The sequence below is a fragment of the Aethalodelphis obliquidens genome, unplaced genomic scaffold, assembly GCF_003676395.1.
Source record: "Aethalodelphis obliquidens isolate GAN/ISIS:26980383/991018 unplaced genomic scaffold, ASM367639v1 scaffold6, whole genome shotgun sequence".
Lineage (NCBI taxonomy): Eukaryota > Metazoa > Chordata > Mammalia > Artiodactyla > Delphinidae > Aethalodelphis > Aethalodelphis obliquidens.
This window is the reverse complement of record NW_020837950.1, coordinates 22,487,831-22,493,803: the sequence shown is the minus strand read 5'-3', so window position 1 is coordinate 22,493,803 and position 5,973 is coordinate 22,487,831. Positions and strand designations below refer to the sequence as shown.

The 5,973-nt window shown below is 43.2% G+C and overlaps 1 pseudogene; it reads right to left on the bottom strand.

Moving 5' to 3' along the window:
• Positions 1 to 4,951: 4,951 nt before the first annotated feature.
• On the bottom strand, positions 4,952 to 5,442 carry LOC113619244 (nucleolar protein 56 pseudogene; annotated as a pseudogene).
• Positions 5,443 to 5,973: the final 531 nt, after the last annotated feature.

Sequence of the window (5,973 nt, the reverse complement as noted above, 5' to 3'; positions counted from 1 at the left end):
GTCTTTATAGTCCTGCACTGACTGGTCACTGAATGGAGGCTGCCCCGAGAAAGGGGTATGACCTTGAACAATGTGACTCTATTCAGATGAGGGCAATCACTGGGAAGATGGCAGTTTTAAAGTGGTACAGTGTAGGACAGGAACCTGGATTTCGTGTCAGTATGCCCATATCAGAGCCACTGTGTTGTAAAGTGGCTTTAATGCAAAGTTATTTAGCATCCTGTGTCAGTAAACCAAACATTCCATTAGTCTTTGAATAGTGGTGCTAGATTAGGTCCTTCTGGGAGGAAAGGCAAAACCATACCCAGTACATGTATCAATGACAATCAAAAAGAGTTGCTGCTCCTTTCAGAGTAGAATGTGTGTAATGGAGTTAATCTACCACCAAGTGGCTATTTGCACTCCTGCAGGGATGGTGCCATATTGAAGAACTAGCATCGGTCTTGGTTGCCAGCAGTTGAACATTTTAGCAGCAGCAGTGATGAGAGGGGACCCATGTTCTTAGACCCAAACATCCTTGGTAACCATGATTATCCAGCTCATGGGTCTATTGTGCCAGTAGTGAGTTGGCTGCTGGACAAATTCTGAATGATACCAACTGACCTAGTTAATCTATTTAGTTGTTTAGTGCCTTTTCAAGGGTGGATGTTTTCTAATGGGTGTCAACATGTGATGCAAAGATCCACACAGTTCATGCCTATTTTTCAGGATGCCTATTCCACAGACTTCATTGTCCACCCATCTGAATCTTTCCAAGCCCCTAATCCCCCAGCCAAGCCATTCACCAGTGTTTATAAGTCTATATACATTCTTTAGAATGTACACTTCTCTTCCTACACAAAGTGGATGGCCAGGTTAACCATCAAATATCTATCCATTGAGAGAATTTCCCTTCGTTGTTGTTTCTTAGGGCCACCTCTGAATGGGACTGAGTGGCCAAGTCCACTTAAAGGCAAGTCACTGATAAGACAGTGGTGGATGACATGGAGGTCCTGGCCATCTGCACATACTTCCTCACCCTACTCATGTGTAATCCTGAATGAACTCCTTCTATACTACAATAGACTGCTGCTAGACACACTTGACCTGATAAGGGAGTGGGCCTGGAAAAAGCCAGGTGTGATGGTCAGTTTATTTCCATTGGACTAAGCCACAGTCCCAAGTTATTCAATCACATATTAATCTAGGTGTTGCTTTGGAAGTATTTTGTAAACGTAATTAGCATCTACAATTAGCTGACTTTAAGTAAAAGATATTATCCTAGACAATCTGGGTGGGCTGGATCTAACCAATCCAAGGCTTTAAGAGCAGAACTGAGATTTCCCTGAGGAAGAAACTCCTCCTGTGGACCAAAGCCTCAGGTCCTGCCTGAAAGTTTTGAACTACTCTTCCTGATGGGCTGGCCTATGAATTTCTGGCTTTCCTAGCCAGCCCTGCAAACCATATAAGCTAGGTGCTTGCAAGAAACATCTCCCTTCCTCTCCCCACGTCTGCTTTTCAAAAGGTATATAATTCTCTGCCACAGAGAACATGACCTTTACCTAGAATTTTAGTAGTCTGTGCCAGTGATTCTCTTTTTAGGACTTGTCATTAACTGCACACCATCTCGTTTCCTAAACGCAGAAACCTCAATACTACTGTACTGGGTCGTATGGTCATACTGGCATGCACCACAGTCTTCAAGCACATTCCTCCTAGGTGTTACTCAAAGTTGGGAGCATTTTGTCACCTGATATATGGATCAAAACAGTATTCCCAGAGATGGAACTCAAAACTCTAAAACCTCTGAAACTCAAGAGACTAAACAGGTATTTCACTTAATTCTCAGTGGTGGGAGGTACAAAATGCAAAAATTTATCTTTTACATTGGAGAGGTTGCCCTGGCATGCACCAGAACTCCAGACTTGCTTCAAACCTCACCGATATAGTCAGCCTCCAAATATTTGTAGGGATCATCTCATATCCTCTGCAGTGTATTTGTCTTCCCAGGATTCCAACTTCCTTGCTACTTCTTGTTCACCTGGTCTCATTCAGATGAAGTCATCTATCTGTGGGATTTCCACTCAGTCCACTTTCCCTTGCACAATTTGTTATAGGACAGTAGTGTTATCATAGGCCTCTGGCGGTAAAGGTATACTATAATCTGTTTTAAATGAATACTTAGAAATACTATTTGTAATCTTCTTTCTTGATAGGGAGGGGAAAGAATATATTTGCAAGATCACTGATTGCATACTATATCCTGAAGCTGTATTAAGATGATCTAGCAAAGATTCCTCATTCCACACAACTGCAGTAGGGGTTGCTATGTGGTTGACATGGCAGGGGTCAATGCCATCCTCCAGAATCCATCTGGCATTTTTAGAGACATGAATAAAGTGGAGATATAATGGGCATCACCACCCCAAGAATAACATTAACCTCTTACATTCCCTGCAAGATAAGATATTGTTTTTAATTTTTCTATTTTGGCTGGGGGAGGGGTGCTTTAGAAGGCTACCACTTGACCTTCTCACTATGATAGTTCTTACCTCACAGGATAAGGAGTCAATGTGGGACCTGCCAACTACCAAGTATATCCATTAGATTTTATATTTGGGGACATATTATATTATTTTGGGGTAGGAAAATTACTATTAAGTGTGTTCATGAACGAAGTGGACACACCATGAGCCAGACTTGGCCAAGATTCCATTTATTGCCTTGCCTCCATAAACCCCACTCTAACAAAAGGGTTTGATAATGCTTTGAGTCCTTTGTTGTCAATGCCAGTTTGGACCTTGTGTCTCCAATATCTTGTGGGCATTCTGCTTTCCCTCCTGTATGTTGCTGAAGTCAATGGCTATGGGTTCCTTTGAATAAGAAACAGGGAATAATGGCCTCATATCCTTGCCATAGTGTTGCAAGGTTCTTCCTTGTGAAAACTTCACAGCTTCAGTACGTGGGTCTGGGTCTGAAAATTGGCTTGAATTCAGAAATTAGGCAAGGTGTTACAACTTTTTATTGGGGTGACCACTCTTAGATTCCTGATCATCAGTCCTTATTTTATTCTGTTTGCATAGATTGAGAAACACTCTCAATACCTCTGTTTTGCTCATAGGGACAATATGTTCTATTACCCAAATCCATAGCTCTCCATATTTTATATGGAATCCTTACTGGTACAGCAAACTTGTTGAGGATAAATATTCAACTTTCTGAACCTTCTTTGGGTTTCTGCTGTTTTTATGATTAAATTTGATTTGCCTGTCCCCTGGCTGTATAAGATCAGAGTCTCTTTATATATTGTCAAGGAGGACCTCTTTGAATTTATTTGTTCAGTCTTTCAATTTTTTTCTCCAAATCATCAATTTCTCTCATAATAGTAATCCATTTCCTTTGCCTTTATAAATACTATTTTGATGTGCTTTTTAATTGCCTGATACATTACTTCCATCAGTGCCTCCCCTTCCAGTAATACCAGTTCCTAACAGTAAAAGTTTTAACAAATTTCACTGTTGCTGCATGCCGAGAGATATCAGTACTCTGCCTGCTGCCAATAGGTGATCCAGTCTGTTTCCTTGGACCACTTCTAGCATTATTGTGTTTTCCAGCTTCTGAGACAGAGATCTGTGTACAGGGTAGTACCCTTGGGATCAATATCTGTGACAAAGCGAAGAGTACAGGAAAGGGTAGAGGGAGACCTTAGGCTATGTTGGAGTAACAGCTATGATGAACGCTGGAGCTGGGAGGGCCCTGCAGAATTGTCTCCTCATTGGACATGGGGTGCCTCTGAAAAGGGGGTGTTACCTAAAAGAAGTTGTCTCTCTTAACAGACTGGTGGTTGCCAAGGGGGAGGGGTTTGGGGAGGGGTGGAGTGGGAGATTGGGGTTAGCAGATGTAAGCTTTTATATATATGGAATGGGTAAACAAGGTCCTACTGTATAGCACAGAGACCTATATTCAATATCCTATGATAAACCATAATGGAAAAGAATATTAAAAAAAAAAGAATATATAGGGCTTCCCTGGTGGCACAGTGGTTGGGGGTCCGCCTGCCGATGCAGGGGACATGGGTTCGTGCCCCGGTCCAGGAGGATCCCGCGTGCCGCGGAGCGGCTGGGCCCGTGAGCCATGGCCGCTGGGCCTGCGCGTCCGCGGCCTGCGCGTCCGGAGCCTGTGCTCCGCAACGGGAGAGGCCACGGCGGTGAGAGACCCGCGTACCGTACCGCAACAAAAAAAAAAAAAAAAAAAAGAATATATATGTGTATAACTGAATCACTTTGCTGTATAGCAGTAATTAACACAACATTGCAAATCAACTATTCTTCAAAAAAAAAGTTTGCTCTCTTTATCCTAGGGCACTTGTTGGGAGACAGGAATCACCGAACAAGTTAAAATCTCCAGCAGGGAGGAAGAGGGATACTTAGTCTCAAAGCCCAGGCACACGCACGTTTGCGTATCAGAGTCCGTGCGTGCGTGCCTGTGTGCGTTGTGCGTGCGTGTGTACGTAAGGAAGGTGCGGTCGACGTTGAGCCTCTGCTACACAGGCTTCTCCTTCGATAAGTAGAGTCCGTAATGATAAAGCCCTTTGTTAGTTTTCACTCTTGACTTGCTTTCTTTTCTAAAAACTAACCCTCCTACTTATGTTGAGACAAACTAGGTAATTGTAGAAAGAATTTTAGAGAATTAAAGAAGGGTAGTTCAGTTTACCTGAGGTTTTGCACAACTTTTTGAGGTAGTGGTGTCCGTTCTCGTTTGAGTATATGTCAGAATGTAGACAAGAACAAGGATAAGGAAGATGAGTTTCTCTCGATATTTTGTAAGGGGTCTTTTTTTTTCCCTTGTGAATTTGCTTTTGTTTTTATTGGACTACAGGGGATGGGTTGGGAAATATCTCTGCAAGTTACGCCCCACCAGGGAAATGTCCATTCTCATTTTGCTGGGATAGCTTTCGGAGCGTTTTCTTTTTCTAGGAGCCGCTGCTCTTGCAGGCAGCAGCCTCTTCAGGTCCACTGCTGAGTGGCTCCTCCTTGGAAGAGAATTTCCTCTTTTTCTTGGGGCACTCTTGTTTCCTGACTCTTCCGGGTCACTAACTAGTTCCTCTTTGGGGAAATATTTCTTCCTCTTGGGAAGACTTCCACTTCCAGCTGTCTCTTCAAGATCACTACTAACCAGCTCCTCCATGGAAAAAGATTTCTTTTTCTTGGGTTTGGAGGAGACAGATGGGTCTTCCATTCCATTCTCCTAAGGAGCCTCCTGGGGCTTTTGCTTTTTCTTGTTTTGGGGTCTTGCACTTGTCTCCCCACTGTCCTCCCGAGTACTCCTGATGTCTTCTGAAGATGGCAGGGCAATTGCAGCCAGCCGTTTCTTTTCCTTCTTCAAGGGTTTCTTCTCCTGTTTCTCTAGCTTCCTAGTAATCTCAGCAGCCACTTCCTCTGCCTGAACCGTTGCCTCCTTCATGACACCCATATTCTTTTGTGGAATCTCTCCAGTCTCATAGAAAGACAGCCACTCCTCAACTTGTCTTGAAGCTTCTCCCCAGATACACTGGTGGATACCTCAGAGAAGCAATCAGTCTGTGAGGCAATACTGCATTTGTTTGCCAGGTATTGGGAGATGTGACCTTTGTTCTCTGCAGCTGCTGGGCCAATGAAGGTAGCATGGAAAATGGGTCCATATTTTGGGGTGTTATCCCTTGTCTCTCCAGGGCTCTGGAAACTTCGTTGCTTTGCTGGGCCTAGGGAATCACTCAGACACCAGGTCTGGCCATCACTAGGGTTACTTTTAAAATATAACTCCATAAAATATTTTATTTGAAACTTTGTGAATCTCTAGAAGATGACAAATACTCATATTTAAATGTAAGTACAGATGCTCATTGCAAATTAATCTAGAAACACTCTTAGCTCTTGTGTCTCAGGTCCTTTCATTTCGTAGGGACTCCTAAGCTCTGACTGAATATAGACTAAGGTACTGGCAGTGAGGTGGGGA